The sequence below is a fragment of the Cydia fagiglandana genome, chromosome 3, assembly GCF_963556715.1.
Source record: "Cydia fagiglandana chromosome 3, ilCydFagi1.1, whole genome shotgun sequence".
NCBI classification, from domain to species: Eukaryota; Metazoa; Arthropoda; class Insecta; order Lepidoptera; family Tortricidae; genus Cydia; species Cydia fagiglandana.
Genome location: NC_085934.1, coordinates 22,460,422 through 22,484,144, shown reverse-complemented (window position 1 = coordinate 22,484,144; position 23,723 = coordinate 22,460,422). Strand labels below are relative to the sequence as shown.

Here is a 23,723-nt window from a genome sequence, read left to right as displayed (position 1 = left end):
AATAACTGTATGTGATTAGATGTCGTAGTTATAGTGGTTAGGGACGAAATTATTGGTAAGATCGTTGTTAACTGTTCAAACTGTTGAGTGCTTGTCACAAAATGCTGCACGCATGTGGCATTTTGGGCATGTGTCTACTAGTACAGCTTGGTCCGGAGGTTCTGAACAACCACATATTAGTAATAAATTTAAGATTTATTAAACAATAAAAAGCCTTAAAATAGAAAATACAAACTAAAATTAAAAACTAAGTTTAACAATAAACTATAAATAGAAAATATTAGTAATTAGATATTTACAGTGGTGCTTCTGTGAGGAAGGGACACGTAAAGCGTTGTGAACAAGCGAGAATACTTCGGAAAACTTATTTATTTACAGCTTGTTAGATACCCAAGGTAGAATGGGCCGTGAAACCAGGCACTTTAAGCAGGCCACTGACGAGCCTTCCAAATGGATGCCGTGACAATGGATTCAACCAAATGGACGGCATCCTAAAATTAAACATTGTACTTTTTTGACATTCACGGACCGATTTTGGATTGCAGCCACGCTATTTGAACTGTTGGAAGGCTCGTTAGTGACCACCTTTAAATTACTGGAAGCTCTTTATCCTAGTATAACAAAAAAAGATAATTAACATTAACATTAGCGTAGGCAAATAAAAGTTTGCGTAGGCAAAAAGCATATACTTCCGTCATACGAAACCGCAAATGCATACTATAATTATTTATATAAGTATCCAACAGAAGCTAACAGGCCAATTCGAACGTACACATACTTCATAATGATATTTGAGTCATGTTATTTAGTTATCATGCGTCTAGCACGCATATGGACAGGTAAGGAGGTACGAGCGAAATGCACGATAACTAAATGACATCATTCAGATGTCATTCTGATGTCATACGGCCCTATTCGAACTTTAAGATACATCAAATATTACGACTAGATTTTGTTTGAAGAAACGTCACATTTGACACTGATATATAATCCATATCGTATCTAGTCGTAATATTTGACGTACCTAAAGTTCGAATAGGGCCGAGTGTCGAATTGGCGTGTAAGGTCCAACAATGCAGAGACCTCAGCCATTCACTTGTTCAATTAAAAGGTTATTGAATGGTTGACAACTTGACATTGAGAGGTGCCAATTATTGTCGATTTCTCTCGCATAACTTGGGCTTGTCCACGGATATTTGCCTAAATATTTATGTCAAAGGAGAATACTTGAATAAGTAGTTTTTTGGCTTAATGTTGGTATGAGTTTTTAGCTTTAGCAAAACATCCTATTTGAAAATTGGATATATAATTAAGTTGGTGTATATGCTTAGATTTGGCCTTTTAACAAAACGGGTTGAATCTAGGTACTTAAATTAAAATTATTTTACGAATCGATCAAAATAATAAATGCTTAATGGGAAAATAAAATTAAAGTAAGAAAACATTTCTTGTCGCTTTTGTGTGTATTTTTATTTCATATTTATTTTTATATTCGTATTGTAAAAAAACGTAACATATGACCAAAAATAAATACTTACAAGAAATAATTACAGAACACAAAAAAATCCCAGTGTCTAGATTTAACTAACACTATATATATATATTATTTTCAAAGTCTACTCCTTTCTGTCTTTTTACGAATTGGAGAATTTTTTTTTCAAGACTTTAAGTTAATATTTTCATAATGGAAAACAGATGCAAATGCTACGATTTCGCAAAAATATATCACGCCACAATAAATCAGTCGAAAACACTATTAAATACACAAAAAACCTGTTAATTATGTACAAAACTTCCCCGGTTGGAACAATATGAAATCTTTTAAATTTCTTTTTATTAATCAACTAGTCCATTAGGCTGTACAAACGACATTTCGAAACTACCTATTTGAATTAAGTCAATCAAAGTTATGTAAGACCACGAATATAACTGGTTTTGCTGTTAATATGTTGACAATATACAAACGTGTTTATGGACTATATTTCCGTCCATATAGCACTTTATATTTCTAGACTGTTACGTAAGTAATAAAGCTAACGAAGTAGTTATTAAAATCGAGTACATGAATGCAAACATGCATTAATAATTTAATAAAGTATTCATTATTAAAATAGCAAGAAGGCTGAAACAAATAATGAAGACCGCTTTAAATATATCTAGATTAATATAATTATTTCAACAAAAAAAACAACTATCTAATTTTAGCATGTTAATTTATCAATATCTACTTATATTATAAAAATTGTTTTATTTTAATTTAAAACTTTCACTTATTATTACACTTTTGGTATTTAACGTAATTTAAATGGGCAAACAAACTAAGCTATAGAAAAATAAATCTAATTTTTTATTCGAAATTGCCTGTCATATATTAAAAATAAATATCCAATTCCGATATCCGACCTTGTCCTAACTTAATTAGCTATTATTAAAAATATGCTACAAAATCACTGCCGATGATATAACTAATAAACATAAATTAAAACATTCAACCTGACCGTCGATGATATCATTCTCATCTTATGGGTTCGGTGAGATATGGCACGGATTTGACAGTTCTATCTTGATCCTAATTGACTTTTATAAACGTCACATTACGATATAAATTATATACAAGATATATATGTACGAGGTCATTAATATTAGTGATAAATCTCCGATCCGGATACGCTTGAATTGTTTTTTGTGACATTTTTGAGTAGGTTTAAGTATCTAAAGTCGAATCGAATGTATATGCCTATTATAAAACAATGCTAAAATTATTTGAAATGTAACAATCTCAAATATGATTACCGATTTAAAAAAAAATGTGCGAGGTTTACAATATATTTCATCATTTTTATTTAGCTACTTACAAAAAGAAGTTATGTACAAACAGCAACACTCATAACTGTACATCGGCGGACCTAAATACAAAAAGCATAAGGTCCACCGATGAACAGATAACAGTGTGGGCGATGGTACTTGTAACGTAACTCAAATGTTGCTTGTAATCAAACGGAAATTAAGTATTCGTAATTAATGTTGCATGAAAACAGCGAAATTTGATAATTATATACCTGCACGCTTACTTTTTATAACAGTTATATCAATACATATTACTTGAATATACCTACTAGACATATTAATATGTATTAACATGATTATGTGTTTACGTTATATAAATAATCTTAAACCTAGGTAATAAAATCTCACTCACATGATTTTCTATATTTTTGTTATTTATTATAACGAACCTTGATATAAATTGTCACAAGCCGAGACCGAACTTTTTAAAATTACACAAAATTTTAGTCGTCTACACTTATTAGAGTGACCCATTTTAAATAATTTCATTGAACGTGTTTATAGGTATCTTATACTGTATGCATTATTATTTGCGTTATTTGACATCTGTCACTCACAACAGCAATACAACGTAAAATGTCTTGCACATCGAAATCACAAAGGAAAACAACTGCACTGCGAACGTTTACGTTCTACGTCTTTTTTTTTTAATTTTAGGGTTGGCCGGACACCACCGTTATGAATCGGTAGTTGTCTAAGTAAATCGATATGAATTTTTCATTTTTCTTTTAATAAAAGTAAGGAAAAGGTGGATAATTAACTGTAAATATGGATATATTTATCGTCACCTAACAGACAACAAATTTGACACAGAAATAACATAAATAAACTTTAAAATAGATCCCCAGTTAGTTTAGATTTTGACGATGGGTGCGACCTACTCGGTCGGTGTATTAAATGCATTATTTACCTTGCGGGAAAACCATATAATTCTAGCTTTATTTAAATAACAAATAAAAATGCATTATACGTCACAATTCGATACCTCAGTCTACGTGCCATCCAATCGTAATCGCTTGCTGTGACAATCGATTTGGGTTAGTTACATCTCTATATACGTCAGTCACAATGTGTCAAATAACGCAAATAATAATGCATGCAGTATAATTTGTCTAAATCATGCAAATATGACGCAAGTAAACTACGAGTACTATCAAATTACTTACCTATAAGTAATTATTGCATAACAGTAAAAAAACTACCAATAACCAATAACAAAACACGCACGTGCCTTCTCTGAACTATTCACAAAATTGCCTGAAATCGGCGGATGTCTGTTAAAAACAACACAAAACCGACTTTAAACTGAAGCTGTAAGACACAATTTTCTTTGTACGGTGTTATTGGTGCTGCAGGAACTAGCAAATCGGAAAAAAGATAATGAATGAAAAGATACAGCCGCGATTGCTCACTTCCGATAGCCTTTGGATAAATTCGGAAGTGAACACGGTGTATTAAGAATAATGTTCTGTGAATTTGAAAGAAGTATGTTTAACTATATTTAAATTCATTTATAGTACTGATTAACTAACAATGTAACCGTTTCGTTTTGTAACTTTGTAAGTATATAATATTGTCTTCGGTTACCACGATAGTATTTGTAATTTTTTTATTTTATTTAATTTTTTACTTGAGTACTTTTTCTCACTGTAATTTTAATAAAGGTGAATTCTTCCTCAGTCTTCTTTGACCACGAGCGCTGCAAAGGGTTCGAACGTTATGAATGAAAATATGGAGATGTATTGTACATAGATGAGGGATGTATTTAATTTATTATACTCCACCTTATTATATCTCTTATGGTTAACTATAATTTGACATCTAACGAACATAAGAAATTTTTATCTACGGGTCAGTTGGACCTACACTATACATATAAACGCAACCATTACTACCATTACAGCCATTCAAATACCAAACTATTTTCGAATATCCTTTCAATTGAAAAGCGACATTTCACACATGATCGACTCTTATTGTCTACCTAACATTGTTATAACCCTAACTGGACCATTAGTTTTCTTTCATACCTATTGCTACTCAACTTCGAACTTTAACTCAACATATTACGTTTGATTTTAGAGTGACGTGAATATATTTGTTCTTCCATGTCATACAACTTTTAACCTTTATGCAACATATGAAGGTTGATTTTTGAGTGTATATTAATACGTTTATGTTAATTTTTGACATAAAAGCGGTGATGAAATGTGACAGGGCGTGTGTGGGACTGTCGTCGTGCGCTACTGAATGTAAGATGAGCTGTATGTTTTGGGTTTTTGGTAGATATTTGCAATATATTAGCAAGTTAGTGTCATTAGTTATGTAAAGCCATCGAGAAATATGTAAGGTTACATAGGTAAAACCCAGTTTTGGCAAGTTTTTAGTGTTCCGTACAAAACTTTGTTTACGGAACACTATGGGATCACTTCGGTCTTGTTCTATAAATTATTTGTAATAATCTTAGGGTTGATCAGCATTTAGTTTCTTATTAAGCGTTCGGATGCCGGAAAACGGACTCGCATACGAAGAAACTATTAAAAAAAAATCGTGGCACACGCGTGGTTAATAATACGTTTTACCATAATATGGGACGCCATACGATTGATTATTATTAAGTAAAGAAACTTATACACGGTGGCTAAAAAAATACTGCATTCCCGTTGCCAGACAGGTTTTGGCATTAAACTGAGCAACTTTTACTATGGGACTAACCCCAAAGTCGCGAAAAAAAAATTTACCTTCCTATAGAAAATAGACCAGCCAAAATGAAACAGGCAAATTTTTTTTTCGCGATCGGGGTGGTCCCATAGTAAAAGTTTTTCAGTATAATCCCAAAATCTCCCTAGCAACGGGAATGCAGTTATTTTTTAGCTACCCTGTATATGCAGTTAGTACACTATTAATCTTACTTATATTTCTTTAGTAAAGCCTGAACGTCCTTTAGTGGCACCTGACACTTGATCATCATCATCATCATCATCTCAGCCATAAGACGTCCACTGCTGAACATAGGCCTCCCCCTTGGACCTCCATACGTGCCGGTTGGAACCACCTGACACTTGATGAGTTTCAATTGAAACATTTAAAAATAAATACTATTGAGATAAATTAGTAGCATATTATTTATCTACAATACGAGTATGTATTTTAGTAAACAACACACATTTTAGTCAACACATCAAGACAAATAGCCGACTCATTACGAAACCGTATTATATCATCGCATAAATTATCCTAAATCATCAATAATGTACGGTCATTACAATATTTACGATATCATGGCACTGCACAGGCAAATACGTTGTTACGATTGGACAGTTTTCATTACGTTCAATTATATTACGTTTTTTAGGGTTCCGTACCCAAAGGGTAAAACGGGACCCTATTACTAAGACTTCGCTGTCCGTCCGTCCGTCCGTCCGTCCGTCCGTCCGTCTGTCTGTCACCAGGCTGTATCTCACGAACCGTAATAGCTAGACAGTTGAAATTTTCACAGATGATGTATTTCTGTTGCCGCTATAACAACAAATACTAAAAACAGAATAAAATAAAGATTTCAATGGGGCTCCCATACAACAAACGTGATTTTTGACCAAAGTTAAGCAACGTCGGGAGTACTTGGATGGGTGACCGTTTTTTTTTTTTTGCTTTTTTTGATTTTTTTTGCATTATGGTACGGAACCCTTCGTGCGCGAGTTCGACTCGCACTTGTTTTTACATGGAATGTGACTGTGAAATAGGGTGGCCGCTATAGGTGGTTGTTGGCCACTACATAGTAATTGGCTTCTTTTAAGAAATCAGAAAGAAACAAGCCAAAAGAAGTCTTATTGTTAAGAGTGGCCAATTACTATAACAGTAACCCCAGAGCGTGTAGGGAAATACTTTTCTTTTATGACGTAGGAGGCAAACGAGTAGACGAATTTCCTGATTGTTATTAATTACCGTTGCTATTAAATATATTAAGAACGGGTCACTCACGGGTCATATATTTAATATGTCTGTGTCTCACGTAAGTTTTGTTATTAAAATTACTGTTGCTCATGGACACCTACACCTGCAATATTAGATGGGCTACATTACATTGCGTTGCCAGCCTTTAAGATGGGTACGGTGTTTTCTTGAAAGTCGTATAGGTCCAAAAATAACGAAGTCTTTGGAGAAATGCACAGTTGTGGACCGCCACAAAATTTCCATATACTTTTCGTTCCTTATATTCCGTTACCGCCATACAAAATCTATGGAGAATAGTAACGGAATGGGAAAAATCTTGGAATACTTTTTTGCATTTGGATCCAAAGAGTGATCATTGAGTTGAAATAACATGAAAATTTACAAATAAAAAAGTGTAGTATAAATTTGAATAAAATGGTCACTAAAGGTGGCCACTGACGAGCCTTCCAACAGTCCAAATAACGTGGCTGCAATCCAAAATCGGTCCGTGAATGTCAAAAACGTACAATGTTTAATATTAGGATGCCGTCCATTTGGATGAATCCATTGCAACGGCATCCATTTGGAAGGCCCGTCAGTGGCCTGCTTTAGGCTTTTTCTAATTTGTACTACTAACATAACATAACATTCGTACGTTGATTCTCGCGTAGATGTCTGAATAATTGCCCCCTAATGAACAAACCGAGTTACATAAGCGCGAGCGCAGAGAGAAACGCTAAGTTTTCGATCGCTCCAAGACGTCGCAAAAATCGATGAAGTCGATAAGCAAAAAGGATCTTTATTTTTAAGTACTTAGCGTTCAAATTTATTTGACACGCCATTATATTAATTTATTTTAGGGTGTTTATTATATTCATAAACGGCTGTCAAATCTAAACCGTATGAAAAGTAACAAATATCTACAAAGTCTATGGGCACTTACGCCGTTTCTTCTTTCGTATAGATGCGGCTGTTGCATTTGTAGACTGATTTGTATTTTGTTGTTATTTTTTTTTTTCAGATTTTGATACTATTTGGTGGAAAGATAGAGTTATATTATGTACAGTAAAAACCACCATATGTCTTAAAAAATCGTCCACTGAGTTACGAAATAGTATAGTATTTCGTAACGCAACGGAAAATTAAATAAGTAGGTACCCTAATTTTTTCGGGACAAGTTGTGGTTCGTTTTTAAACCACTCAAAATGAGGACCTATTCATTTAACGAATTATTATTTATTTTTAACAAAAAAAATACTGATTTATTTTTATTTCAAAATCATTAAAAATACATGGATAAAATATTTGGCTTAAATAAAGTTGTAAGTTTCGTTGTGAGCTTAGCTTAATTTTATTGATTATTTTATTTATTAATGTACCTAAATATTAATAACTATCATAATATTAATAATTGTCAATATCGTTCAACAAATATTTTTTAATGATTTTTAGTTTCTACCAAAGATTATGCCCCGAATTTTGATAACGTACTTGCATACAATATTAAAGTTAGCAATAAAAGTAGAGTAGAATGTAGAGTCAACAACTCTACATACAAAAGACCTCAACGCGCGTCAAGCAAGAACTTAAACTATAATCTAATTATTTATTCACCATTCATACCAATTACAATTAGCACTAATTTGCATCTAATTGTTACCGCAATTTCACATGCATACACTTTTCCGCACACACGCATGAAGACCCGATTCCTGAAAAAAAATTCAAAAACTCACTTGCGAAAAACTGATGGGAAATCCGAACGTAACAAGCACTTGGCAACGTCACTGGCACACAACACAATTCCTTTTTCGCAAATTAAAAAAAATAACACACTTCAAAATGGGTCACGGATTCGAGGTTCGAAATTTGAATTTCGAACGGCGCGGCGGGCGCGGTCGAGCGACGGCGAAAGACTGCGCTCCCACCACCGCGGCCGCGGTGCGGCTTGACAGATGCTGGTGGCAATTTTGGGAGTTGAATGATAAAATTGTGCAGTTGCAGTTTTTAGCTGACTTTTTTGATATCAGAGTCAAATATGTAAAGTAGCAATAACATCTTTATTTTCATAACATAACTTTCTCACGCACGGGTCGATACGGGAAATGAATAAAAAGATGCACTAGATATGAAATAGTAAAGATATGTGACGTTCCACGGCAAAAGGTACCTTATGGCGGTTGGCGCCGCGATTCGGGAAATTAATTAGAGATTCACTAGATATGAAATAGTATAGTTATGTGACGTTCCATGACAAAGGATACCTTACGGCAGCTGGCGCTTACGTCGCATAGCGCCGCAATAATATTGGAGCGACGTTAATAATCGTAAGCGCCAACCGCCATAAGGTACCTTTATCCGTGGGACGTCGCATATCTTTACTATATCGTATCTAGTTAATCTCTAATTTACTTTCCGAATCGCGCCGGCAATTTTATGCATAGAGCGTTGTTTATTTTTATAAACAGCAAACAAATCTACAATGGCTTTGTTAATCATATATGTTTATGTCTATCATTTAGACATTAGTGTAAATGTGGTAGATAAGAGATACATTTTAACAGACTTTTGCTAAATTTGTGAATAACTATGGACATTAAGTAGGTACTGCAGTAGAGATTGCAGTATGACTATATAAGTCCTCCTCATCGATTTCGATGACGGCGACCTCAAAAAAAAAATTACGCCTGTTATGGGCCCGAATGTGGCTGGCCAGGCCGAACTTGGTCTTAAAGACTCTTCTGCAGGTGTTACAATAGAGTTGGCCAGACGCGTTGTATGTATACGCGTAAGAGGGCTTCGGTCTCTCTTTACGTTGTTGGCGTTTTGCATCTAAGATGTTGAGGCGGTTTTCCTCAAACAGTTTGATGCAATTAAATGAAATTAATGATATGGGAACTGATATAAAATATCGTTAGGTATGCATAATGATATATGTATTTATTTTTGTGTGTTGTATTTTTTTTAAGTTTAGGTAAATAAATAAATAAATGTCATAGTAATAATTAGTAAATGTAGTAAACTAGCGTTACTTAATATTTTTAATAACGTGACGTCATGATTCTTCAATATTTTAATGAAATTATTAACAGAAATAAATGAAGATTTGGAAGAATGAACAAAGTATTTAGGACTAGCTTAGTACTATCCTCGTACTAAATTTCATCTAAATCGTTCAGCGGTTTTAACGTGAAGAGGTAACAGATAGACAGAGTCACTATCACATATATAATTATTAGTAGGGATTTACTGCTTAGGTAATTAACACCATACAGATATAGTGCATAATTATTTTCTTATGAGACTTATGGACGTGTCTTGATATTTCACTCAGTCTCGGTACAAAAAGTACTGAGGTTGACTGAAGTAGCATGACAAATTCGAACGTTTCCGAGAAAATACGATGGAAAATAATTATGCACTACATCCGTCACAGTAGTAGACTTATTTTCGATAAATTAGATCGCGATCACATCAAGTCGTCACCAAGACGGAGAAAGTACATCAATTTAAATCAAATTAAGCAAATGTGTCAGACATTTGCGTAGGAACATTCCAAATGAGCATTATGTCAGTTAGTAGTTCGGTAGTTTTCTCTATTAGCGAACTACTTACTGTATCTGTATCATCTGTAATCAAGTGTCATCTTGGAATGATTGTTAATAATTCTATAAATTCGAAAGTCACTCTTTAATCTCTGTATTTTTTATTTTTTTATACAAAGTGTCATTCTATGGAACTTTTCTATATGTCGGAGCGTGACTCCAGAAGGACGTATTGCAGCGTTACAGTTCATAGTTAAAGACGCCTGTATAAAGTCGATTAGCAATGTTTGGCTACGTATTACTGGGTTGTAACGAAATTCATAATGTTGCGTAGAGAGTAACGCCATCTATTGGCGTGTTGTTGAACTAAAATGACAGGTAGAAGGCTTTGGAACGTCAAGAGGGTTCTCTTGGGTGAAGGTAGGCACGAGTTGGTAGTTTTGTCGTTATGTCGGTGGACCGGTCGAGCAGGTGTGCCTGCCCGACTTAAAAGGCGGGAGCGGTGAGGCTCCGTAATCAGACTTGATCGGACCGCGCTAGAGATCGGACGTTAGCCAACCTCGTGCCTAACTCGCCACGTTCCTGAAGGCTTATACCTGAAGGATTATTCTGAAAGCTTATAGAATCCAACGTTCTTTAACCATTTAGCTAAGTGTTTCATTCCAAGTGTTATTTTGATTTCTTACGTGTGATTAGAAGCTTACCTTTGTAAAGAGAAGAAGTGCTGTTTTGAAAAGATGTGAATAAAGACTTGAACGATTTTATGCGATCCTTTTGTTTGAGTGCTATCCAAATACATCCCAATAGAGACTAGATATTTTAGTAGGCACTAGTATGGTTAACAAGTCCGAAAGTTTATTTCATGCACTGGTAGCATACTGAGTTAGCTGTGAAGTAATACATTGAGATACTACGCCCACCCGCCATCCTGTGTAAATACAACCGTGTTGCTGCTGGCATCCGTCATCAGAAGTGGGATGCCGAGTCTCATGTATTGCTTACAGAGCCACGTGGGAGTGCGGTGTATTTACGGTGTTTTTTGGTGACCTACAACGAGACACGTGGTAATGGTAAGCTCACGTGTCTAACCTTAATTGAAAGGTGAGTGCAGTTCATTATGTTATTTGATGTGAATTATTGTGAAATTGTGAATTATGATTGAGACAGTCGAACAGAGCAGTCGTGACGTGACGTTATCTCTGCTATCGCCACGTTTCTTTATAATTGTTTTTTATAATCAATTTAAATCAAAGTGATCTTGAGTTATTTTGTTGTGAAATCCATATTCTTAATTAAAACCAACTATCGGCTATCACGACGCGATATTTTTCATCGCTCACTTGTGAATCTACCCTCAAAAATGGATTTTTAATGAAAATAGAAATGAACTGGTAGAAAATGTTCTATTAAGAATTATGACATCCTTTGTATCGTTTTGTAATTAATAAGCTGCGACAAGTAATTGCCCGTAATGCCGTGATAGATAACAAATCGTGCATACTTAGAAAACATGAGCTACGCATGTGAAAATTAATGTTACAGTGTGCTGCAACCTGAGCAGAGACAACTTACAGATGCCATCACGCCTGTAACACAGAAGCAGCTGTGCAGTATCGTCTGTGATGGAGATTTGGAAATAAAAGGACAGGTTTCGTTCTGATTGTTTATTAGTGATTTTTATTTTGAGTGTAATGGCGAAGCATAACAGTCGAACGTAACTAATTAGCTGTCACTTTTCGTATTGGCCCTTTTACCTTGTTACTCATTTTTGAAATACGTGTTTGTTCATGGAGTAAAATAAAACACACTCATTGAAGTTTAAATCATATTCTGAGTTTTTTAAAGTCCTGTATCCATTGGTAACATGCCTTTTGTGTGCGCTACTAGGGCATTTCAAAAACCTTGGAGTTTAAGCTGCATACATGATAGAACTGATACCGTGCAAATGATGATTTCAGTAACAGCCAGCTACGATAAACCACATCGTGCATCTCGCCATCAGCCACAGTAACGGCAACTGCAAGGCGGAAAGCGTCAGCCTTCGTGCTTGGGTTGGTCTTCACCACCACGACCTTTGACTTGGACACGTGCATCATACTTTATTATCTGGTGAGCAGTTCACATTTCGTTGGGGTTATTTTGAGTTGTTTTACTTCAGATTGGAACTCTTGAGCGAGTTTCTGTTTAAAGCTAAAGTAGAAAGCGAAAGTAAGATGAGCCGTTGGTGCGGCGCTATTTGATGTTGATTTAAGAAAATTTTGTGACAATGGATGTTGAAATTTAATGTGTATGGTATAGTTGGTATACCATTTGAATAGAGATTAAATGCGATCATTTGGAGTTATGAGTTTCAATACACGTCACAAGGTCTCAAGTGCGCACGGTCAGAATAACCGAGCGAAGTTACTGTCTATTGTAGTTGTAATGGTTAAAATGTGTGATCGTGCAGTTCGTAATGCTCAATTACAGTCAGTCAGATTACACTTACCAAGCGTAGACGTAGGCGTAAAACACCGGAAGTAGATTTTTATGTTCTTTTCCGTTGCTGTGCGGCCACACGTGGTGGCGTGCGTTTGGTCTGTGTCATCGGCTGGTGTTGCTAAGTGTAGCATTACGAGATGATCGGATGGTGGTCCGGTCGTGCATTCATGATGATGGTGGTCATTGTGAGTGTAGCATTGCTAGACGATCGGATGGTGGTCCGGTCGTGCATTCATGATGATGGTGGTCATTGTGAGTGTAGCATTGCGAGATGATTGGATGGTGGTCCGGTCGTGCATTCATGATGATGGTGGTCATTGTGAGTGTAGCATTGCGAGATGATTGGATGGTGGTCCGGTCATGCATTCATGATGATGGTGGTCATTGTGAGTGTAGCATTGCGAGATGATCGGATGGTGGTCCAGTCACGAGTTCATGATGATGGTGGTCATTGTGATCTTTATAGATTTAACGAGTGTAATTTAAACACAGTACATTTGTGCAGTTGCTGTTGCGATCATTAGATCTAGATTGATTGAAAGACTGTCTTTGGTGACCCTGTTTTTGTTTTATCTACCCCGACCGTATAATTGGTCAGGTTAGCCGAGCAATAAGAATCAAATGTGATCATTGATTTTATTCGATGATGAATGAGACCCAAATTGTTGGTCAGGAGTGACCGAGCGATATGATACTGTGCTGTGTATCTTGTTTCAGAAGCAAATGCATACACCCACACACGAGGACGTGTGTACCGCAGGACGGCCGTGTCGGAGCGTGACTCCAGAAGGACGTATTGCAGCGTTACAGTTCATAGTTAAAGACGCCTGTATAAAGTCGATTAGCAATGTTTGGCTACGTATTACTGGGTTGTAACGAAATTCATAATGTTGCGTAGAGAGTAACGCCATCTATTGGCGTGTTGTTGAACTAAAATGACAGGTAGAAGGCTTTGGAACGTCAAGAGGGTTCTCTTGGGTGAAGGTAGGCACGAGTTGGTAGTTTTGTCGTTATGTCGGTGGACCGGTCGAGCAGGTGTGCCTGCCCGACTTAAAAGGCGGGAGCGGTGAGGCTCCGTAATCAGACTTGATCGGACCGCGCTAGAGATCGGACGTTAGCCAACCTCGTGCCTAACTCGCCACGTTCCTGAAGGCTTATACCTGAAGGATTATTCTGAAAGCTTATAGAATCCAACGTTCTTTAACCATTTAGCTAAGTGTTTCATTCCAAGTGTTATTTTGATTTCTTACGTGTGATTAGAAGCTTACCTTTGTAAAGAGAAGAAGTGCTGTTTTGAAAAGATGTGAATAAAGACTTGAACGATTTTATGCGATCCTTTTGTTTGAGTGCTATCCAAATACATCCCAATAGAGACTAGATATTTTAGTAGGCACTAGTATGGTTAACAAGTCCGAAAGTTTATTTCATGCACTGGTAGCATACTGAGTTAGCTGTGAAGTAATACATTGAGATACTACGCCCACCCGCCATCCTGTGTAAATACAACCGTGTTGCTGCTGGCATCCGTCATATAGATGGTCAAGCAAATCTTGTTAGTAGAAAAAGGCGCGAAAATCAAATTTTCTATGAGACGCTATCCCTTCGCGCCTACATTTTTCAAATTTGCCGCCTTTTTCTACTGACAAGATCTGCTTGACCAAGTATATGTAAACAAACCGCCATACTGAAATCATCATTCAGTGACAGTTTCAATATGACAGCCTGTTTACATAGTTAGCAAGTTCTATAGAATGACACTTTAGGAGGCTAATAACGAGCAAACGGATCATCTGATGGTTAGCAATTAACGCCGCCCATGGACATCCACAATACCAGAGGGGTTGTAAGACTTGCGAGTGCGTCTGTATGTCTTTTTTGTTACTTCTTCGTGCTTAAACTGCTGAACTGATTTAAATTAAATTGGGTATAGAGATAGAATCCCGGCAAATGACATACCTACATAAGTAGGATTTTTTTTATCATGACAATCAACATTATATGCGAACAAACTCGCACATAGAAACGAAACTATGTAGATTTATTTAAGACCAGGCCCAAAAGGTCATCTTTTAATTAAATGTATAGCAAACATATTTCAATGTAGAGTTGTTACGTTTAAATCCCCAAGGTCAAAGGCACCCTATTGTATACATATTTTTGTAGTCATATCTCGATTGCTTAGCACAGTACAGGATATACCCGGATAGATAACAATGCCACCGTTCCAAGATTTTTTTTTTTAAATTGGAATAAGGTAAACATTTGACCACAATCTCACCTGATGGTAAGTGCCGATGCAGTCTAGGATGGAACATGCTTACCTAAATATGATTGTTCAAATTCTAACGTATTCTAGATGACGAAAAGTTACCGTGCAATCCGTGCATCTTGTATTTAGAGATCAATCGGTATGCTAGAAAATGTCATCACGTTATTACTCGTACCGACAAAGAATATAATTTCCGACCTGTAGTGTATGTACAAGTTTAGAAGGAGAAGTACTGGTCTCAAACGTCATGTCATACACACATCACAGAGGTCCTACCTGTCTCGGGCATGCATAGCGCGCGTAACGATATTTGGTCTGTGGTGACAGCTCGGGTGGAGCAAGTCTCGGAAGCGGGAAGTTAAAAGTGTGACTGTGTATGTTTTATATATTTAATCGTATGGCGTAGTATACATAAACATTCTCAAACAATATGTAAGTAACTAAATAAAATAATTATACATCCACATTCACGGCGCGAGTCGGGAAATGAATTAGAGATTCACTAGATACGATATAGTAAAGATATGTGACGTCCCACGGTAAAGGTACCTGATGGCGGTTGGCCCTTACGCTATTATTAACTCAGCTCCAATATTATTGCGGCGCTATGCGACGTAAGCGCCAGCCGCCATAAGGTACCTGTTGACGTGGAACGTCACATATCTTTACTATTTCATATCTAGTGACTGTCTAATTCATTTCCCAAATCGCAGCGCCAGCCGCCATAAGGTACTTTTTGCGTGGAACGTCACATATCTTTAGTATTTCATACCTAGTGAATCTCTAATTCATTGAAATGAATTAGAGATTACGTCAGGTGTTAATCTATACAGATCTTCCGAGGGGCTTGGAAAAGAGTGCAGAGGGCAGCGCTGTATAATATGCTCAACTGCTGAACTGATTTAAATATAATTGGGTGTGGAGATAGAGTCCTCTCCCGGCAAACGACATACTGTGTATGTTAGCGAGCCAGGATGTAAGGAACACTCAATAGCATATACACGACCCATAACGCACCTTCTCACAATGACAATCAATATGAACGTAGCTAGAGACCTCATACTATTATCAGTGTGTGTCAGTGTCAAAAGTGACGTTTTTGTTTGAAGAAACGTCATATTTGACACTGACGTATCTAATCCATAAGTATGGTTTGTAGATCTATTACCTATGGTATCTTAAAGTTCGAATTGGCCCGAAAGTACAAAATGGGTAGGAAACTACGCTTTCACGTTGTTCACGCCGAAAGTAAGCCTACCGGGTGTATTCTAGTTAAAATAGTTTAACTACTTATCCATAATAAAAAATGATTTTATAATATTGCACCCGCCAAACTTTCCCTCTTAAAATAATAGTGAGGCGTGTATCATTATCCGCATTTAAACCTATTATTACCGAAGTGCGACAGGGCGTACCTAATTTGACAGACTGTGACAAGAAAGTGGCGATATTGCTCTATTTAACCATCTAATAAAAAAGGAAGCTACCTATTGTTATGTATGTGTAAATGTAATATTTTCCTTTTTTATTTACCTATACCTAATTTTTTACACATCCTACGATTAGAAAACTAGAACACACAATTAGTATATACCTACCTTGGTAGCCTATATATACCTAGGTAGTTAAGTCAAACGTTCGTACAAACAAATCAGTATTTAAATACAAGAATCGATATGTTTACCTAATTAAATAAATAAAATAATAACATACTTTAACAAAGGGGTTGTTAACATTACTAAAAAAAAACACTCAAAAGTTTACCCTGTATAATCTCAACAAAAAAATTGATATGATACGAACTTAGCACGACTTATCTACGCGAGCACAGCGAGCCGTAAAGGTCATATAAATGATATGAATAACAAATCAAATCGCTATTTTTAAAAATCGATCAGTTCTTACGGAACTAAAAGAAACGCTTCCGTTACGAGAGGCCGTGTGACGTCACGGCCAAAATGGCCGCGTATCCGTTACCGTCGATACGTGTGGGTGTAAAAACCATTACGGGAAATCTGAAGGCTTGCGTGAATTAGTTCAGTGAGAATGAATATAGAGTGAGCCAGATTATTGAGTAGCTGAGTAAATGTAGATAAGAAAAACCGGCCAAGTGCGAGTAGGACTCGCGCACGAAGGGTTCCGTATCATTACGCAAAAAACGGCATAATAAAAATCACTGTTGTATGGGAGCCCCACTTATATATTGATTATATTCCTTTTTAGTATTTGTTGTTATAGCGGCAACAGATTCATCTGTGAAAATTTCAACTGCCTAGCTATCACGTTTCATGAGATACAGCCTGGTGACGATGACGGACAGACAGACGGACAATGGAGTCTTAGTAATAGGGTCCTGTTTTAACCTTTGAGTACGGAACCCTAACAAAAAGGAGATCAAAATCTGTCCCTTGGCAGATTCAAACGACCTTTGACCCAAACAACACCTCTGACAGATTTACTTGTCACGCTCATCTGTGGCAAAGTTTTTGACACTTCCAGACAGTGTGAGTGAGGTGCTATTATAGGCGAGGTTGTCTTGTATGAGGTGTCAAACTGAACATGTAGGGCGTTTTGGCTATTAGGGCGATTGTACATGAACATACCAAATATGATATGTACTGATGTCATTCATATTTCATGCATTTTGATCGTACTTGCCTGTGGCGCGGGCGAGACGCACGATGGACGATAAAACTATGAAATAAAAATGTTTAAAATATCATTATGTCAGTGAATGTAGGTTCAAATTGGCCTGCTAGATTAGGATAGACTACTTTTTAGGGTTCCGTAGCCAAATGGCAAAAAAACGGAACCCTTATAGATTCGTCATGTCTGTCTGTCTGTCTGTCTGTCTGTCTGTCTGTCTGTCCGTCCGTATGTCACAGCCACTTTTTTCCGAAACTATAAGCACTATACTGTTGAAACTTGGTAAGTAGATGTATTCTGTGAACCGCATTAAGATTTTCATACAAAAATAGAAAAAAAAAATTTTTAGGGTTCCCCATACATAGAACTGAAACTCAAAAATTTTTTTTTCATCGAACCCATACGTGTGGGGTATCTATGGATAGGTCTTCAAAAATGATATTGAGGTTTCTAATATCATTTTCTTCTAAACTGAATATTTTGCGCGAGAGACACTTCCAAAGTGGCAAAATGTCTGTCCCCCCCCCTGTAACTTCTAAACTAAGAGAATGATAAAACTAAAAAAAATATATGATGTACATTACCATGTAAACTTCCACCGAAAATTGGTTTGAACAAGATTTGGTTAGTAGTTTTTTTTTTAATACGTCATAAACCGTAAACCGCAATTTTATTATGTTACTTGCTGTTACGGAACCCTTCATGGGCGAGTCCGACTCGCACTTGGCCGCTTTTTTAATAAGATTGATCTTTCAGCGTAAATCCCCAATTCCCCAACGTTTCATGATTCATCCTAATTTTGCAAGAACGATTGCAAAAAAACTTTAAATGAGTAATTTGTTTAAAAAGCAAACCATGTGTAAATTGCGAAACCAATGTCAAGAACGCTGAATCAACAAATATCGGCTACTGGATTATTTAAATAAACAAGAAACTCACTTAAAATGCTATCCTTGCAAACGTGCTTGCAAAATTTGGATGAATCATGTAATATTAGGAGTTAAATCTTGTCATTGGGTAGGCACGTGAGAAATTGAGGATCCTGACCGAATTTTGAATCGGTTTCTGGAAAAATTACACTTAATTACTTTTAGCCGTTGTCTGAGGTACAGTCGCCATCAGATATATCGGAGCGGGCAAGGTGCTCACAAATATCTCAACACGCCTCTATTGTCATGGCGCTAGGTGCTTGTTCAGATATTTTTGAGCACCTCGGCCGCTTCGATATATCTGATAGCGACTGTACAGCAATCTTTATCTTCTGCTGCCATGCCCTAGCGGGCGTCGGTGCCCACCTTTGCAAAGTCTTTTCTATTCTTGGCCAGTCTTGGCCAGTTGATACCTGTTTGATCTAGACACATTTAAAAAGTACAGTCAAGGAATTTAAATTCCGACCCATTTCGTACTTTGTCACAGTGACAACCGTATGAGGTCTCTAGCGGCTTTCATATTGATTGTCACTGTGACAAAGTACGAAATGGGTCGGAATTTAAATTCCTTGACTGTACACAAAAAAAAACAAAGAGAATCTGAGTAAGTAAGAGCCAATAATGTCTCTATAGTCGGTATCATAACACATTGCAACCATATTGCAATTCCGACGCAACAGCTGACCAGTGACCAAACTGCTTACATAACGTCTGCAACCGTCCTAAACGCATATTATCGCGAACAGATACACCCACTAGATGCAGCGTGCAGCGGTAGAGGCGTATACTTCATTTTTTTTAGCATTAGAAATTAAGTAAACAATCTTGATGTGTCTTTTAATTGAAAAACACATTTTAAAAATAAGTTACGGAAAATAGGTACATAACAATTATGAATCTAATACGATCATTTATATTCTCCTGCTTTCATAAGTAATAGTTTTTGATTTTTAAAAAGCGTATGTCAATTAAAAGACATGCCAAAATCGCTTATCTTCTTTCAAGTTCTTTCTTAATGCTAAAAAAAAACGAACTATAGAAGTCGGAACCGGTTTAACTTTTTTTGAAATGTCTCGTTAATAACTCATTTAGCTGTTAGTGCTCCGTACAAAACTTTATTTATGGAGCACTTATGGGATCACTTCGGTATTTGCAAAACTGATAAATGTGTTGTTTTTTTTTACTTTTTTTTCTAGGATTTTTCAGACTGAAAATAAAAGTTATATTTATCTATGGAAAATGTTACTTATTTCAGTGTTCACCAAATAAACAGCATGATGACATACGAATAATGAAACTCTTACTATTTTATGAACAAACTTTTAGTTTATAAAAGGACTATTGATCGTTTTGCTGAAAGAGTTTTTCTACCCTTATCTTAAAATTAGGTACCCTTAGTTTAAAATTTAATGATGTTCTTATTCCTAAGTGGCCGTAATTGTGGCAATTAAACAGTTTAAACACGCCTCTGGGTTCCGTATAAATTACCTGAAACAAACAAAAGGTGAATTAAGCAATGCACTATTTATATTTCATTTGTTCGGTCTATAAAGATAACGGTGTTTTAAAAATATATAAAAACTGAGATAAAAATTTATTCTACACGTAATAGGTACAAATATAATAGGTACTTAATAAATCCATTGTGCTAATATGCAAAACAATAATAGAAAATAATTTTGAAATTCAAATAAGGAATTTCAAGGTAATATGATAAAATGAATGAAAACCGGGCAAGTGCGAGTCGGACTCGCGCACGAAGGGTTCCGTATCATAAAGCAAAAAAAAACGGAAAAAAATGCAAAAAGAAAACGGTCACCCATCCAAGTACCTACTGACCACGCCCGACGTTGCTTACCTTTGGTCAACAATCACGTTTGCTGTATGGGAGCCCCACTTAAATCTTTATTTTATTCTGTTTTTAGTATTTGTTGTTATAGCGGCAACAGAAATACATCATCTGTGAAAATTTCAACTGTCTGTCTATTACGGTTCGTGAGATACAGCCTGGTGACAGACAGACGGACGGACGGACAGCGAAGTCTTAGTAATAGGGTCCCGTTTTACCCTTTGGGTACGGAACCCTAAAAATGTATCAGAGATAAATATAAAAGCACGAACTACCTACCTAAATATTGTTATAATGAAGTGCGAATAAACGATGCAGCATCATTAGGCATAAAAACGCATGGGTGTCAGCACAAGTTACGTTTTACAATGCGTAATCTGGCGGATGTAATCTGTAATCACTAGACATTGGCCCACAAATCGATCGTTGCGACACGACGGGTGACGACGTGTGACTACGTTGTATGTGTAATTAATACGTCCGTGACATTATTGTTTCAAGTTCGAAGATTAGGTTAAAATGTTTTGATTTAAAGTTCCAAATTATATGTGAAACTTTAAGAATAAGAAATCATTTATTGTCACATATTTAATGACACGAACGGGTCTACCGCGATATAATTTAATTTCTCTCTTATTTTTGTCTTTCCGTGACCACAGCTGGTGCAACGCAGCTGAAACGTCGGAATTTAATGTAAAAACGAGATTATATCGCGGTAGACCCTTTTGTGTAATTAAATATGTGTACAAAACGCGAGAGTTTAAAGTGTAACATTTATTTCCACACAAAAAACAGACAGGTTACAAAAATAATAAAGCAGCATAGTTACGCTGCGTCAGCCATTTCATTACAGCAGCGCTGATTTTCAGTCTGTCCCTTAGGGCCACTACCACCATTCACTAACCCGGGCGTTAATCGGTTAAACCTGGAGTTACCATAGTAACCAGTACAATTTGACACTGGATTACCGGTTTAACCGGTTAATCCCGGGTTAGTGGGATGGTGCAAGTGACGCTTAATAACTTTAATAGGTATAAGTAGTATTAATCGAAAAGGGTCTAGCAGGCTAAGCGAACAAGAAGTGCCCCCAACGACGGATTTGGTCATTCTTTCAGGTGGTGTACTGGCAGGTCCTAAGAACTCTCTATGCTTAATATCAGTCCTCGATCTTCTTTTGTTTTCGAGTTATTCAGGATAATGTAAAATCATCAGTGTATCATTGAAAGTGTCATATTTTGTAAACCGTTCAAGTTAGATTAACCAAACAAAATTATATTTGACAACAATAAAATAGACTACAAAATGAATATGTTTAACCTGCATCATGTCCTTATACTACATTATAAAAAAAAAAACATTTTATTTTTCTTCTCATTATTTTTTATACTATTCGCGGAGGTACACCTACAAAAAAAATATGCATGAGTAGCCACTAATACCCACATATAAAAATATTTGCATAAATCTTCGTGCGTCATGTCAAAAAAAAAACATTATCGAACAAGGATCTCGGAAACGGCTCTAACGATTTCGATGAAATTTGCTATATGGGTGTTTTAGTGGGCGATAAATTGATTTAGCTAGGTCTTATCTCTGGGAAAACGCGCATTTTTGAGTTTTTTTTATGTTTAGAGCCGTTTCCGAGATCCATGACACTTTCAATGATACACTGATGATTTTACATTATCCTGAATAACTCGAAAACAAAAGAAGATCGAGGACTGATATTAAGCATAGAGAGTTCTTAGGACCTGCCAGTACACCACCTGAAAGAATGACCAAATCCGTCGTTGGGGGCACTTCTTGTTCGCTTAGCCTGCTAGACCCTTTATAATGCATTCGAAATTCCTTTTCAGAATTTGTTAAGCGTTTTGAGGTGTCAAACTATTACACATACTCGTACATCCGTATAAATGATAAAGTAACTCTGTCTGTCAGTGTATTACCTCTTCACGCTTAAACCGATGAAAGTACATCTAAAGGGGCCCACTGATTACCAGTCCGCCGGACGATATCGGCCTGTCAGTTAAACGCAAAATTTGACAACTCTGTATAACTGACAGACATATCGTCCGGCGAACTGGTAATCTGTGGGCCCCTTAATACCTTTAAACGAGCAATTCTTGTTTATTTATATATGTACCTATATATTATCAAACTGCACAACGGGACTTAATCGCGTATTTAAGTTTTAAGATTTACCTCCGACGTTTCGAGGACGGCGTTGTCCCCGTGGTCTCGGAGAAGACCTATATATTTCGGAGATCTCAGAAACGGTTCTAACGATTTCGATGAAATTTGCTTTTCTGGGCGATAAATCGATCAAGATCTAGGTCTTATCTCTGAGAAAATGCACATTTTTTAGTTTTTATATGTTTTCCGAGCAAAGCTCTGGCCGGCCCGAGAAAGGCCGTAGGATAGTTTTTATCAATTATCATCATTCCACGCAAAGTTGCGGGCGGAAACTAGTATACTTGCAATAAAGAAACATAAAATTTTAAACGTCACTCAAGTATCAACCCTAACCTATTAAACAATTTAACACTTTCGCTTTACTCAAATCATCATAAGATCCGGTATCATCTAGAAAGAATTCGTCCGAGGACGAATATGACGAAGCCACTGAGACAACTATGACGTTTAAAGTAGTTTAAACCCAAGATCAAGTACAATGGGTTTTACCCATTTAATGATGACGTACCGTCATCCACTTTTAATTGACCAATTATAAGCTTTATTTCAAAGTCTTAAGGTCCATCAATGACGAGTTAGAGAGAGGGCAAACCTCTGGTATTGAAATACCAGATGATGTTAGGTTAGTTATTAATTTTGCATAATCATTCCAGTAGCTTTAAACTAAGAGTAAGTTAACTGAATGGAAAAGCCAAAAGCTCTAGATATTACTAATTAACCATAAATATTAAATTTTTAATATAATAATAATCTCACACCCACACTGAGAGAAAAGTACAACAAAAACACACTTAGAATTACAAAAATAAACTTAATCCGGGGACAAGGAGAGTTAGCTAATAGAAACAAATTGACTTTTGCAATTTATATTAGTTCTTGCAATTTCTATTATCTGTTTGTTAAAATTATATTTGGGATTACTGAGCTGTTTGTAGAAATAAATAAACTTTACAGAAATAGTGAAACGTCCATAATTATTACTAAAACTTCATTTTTTCCCCCAGTACAGAACTGTTTTTTAATTCCTGGTG

At 36.2% G+C, this 23,723-nt stretch overlaps 1 protein-coding gene across 2 annotated transcripts in view; it reads right to left on the bottom strand.

Moving 5' to 3' along the window:
* LOC134680402 (uncharacterized) overlaps window positions 1-23,723 on the bottom strand; it is a 227,523-nt gene that overhangs the window by 153,394 nt on the left and 50,406 nt on the right. The window contains exon 1 of one of the 2 annotated variants that reach the window (XM_063539534.1): window positions 8,517-8,687. The exons of the other annotated variant lie outside the window; for it this stretch is intronic. The gene's annotated coding sequence lies outside the window, so the exon portion shown is untranslated. Of the gene's footprint in view, window positions 1-8,516; window positions 8,688-23,723 lie in introns of those variants that run through there. 2 annotated transcript variants of the gene reach the window in all.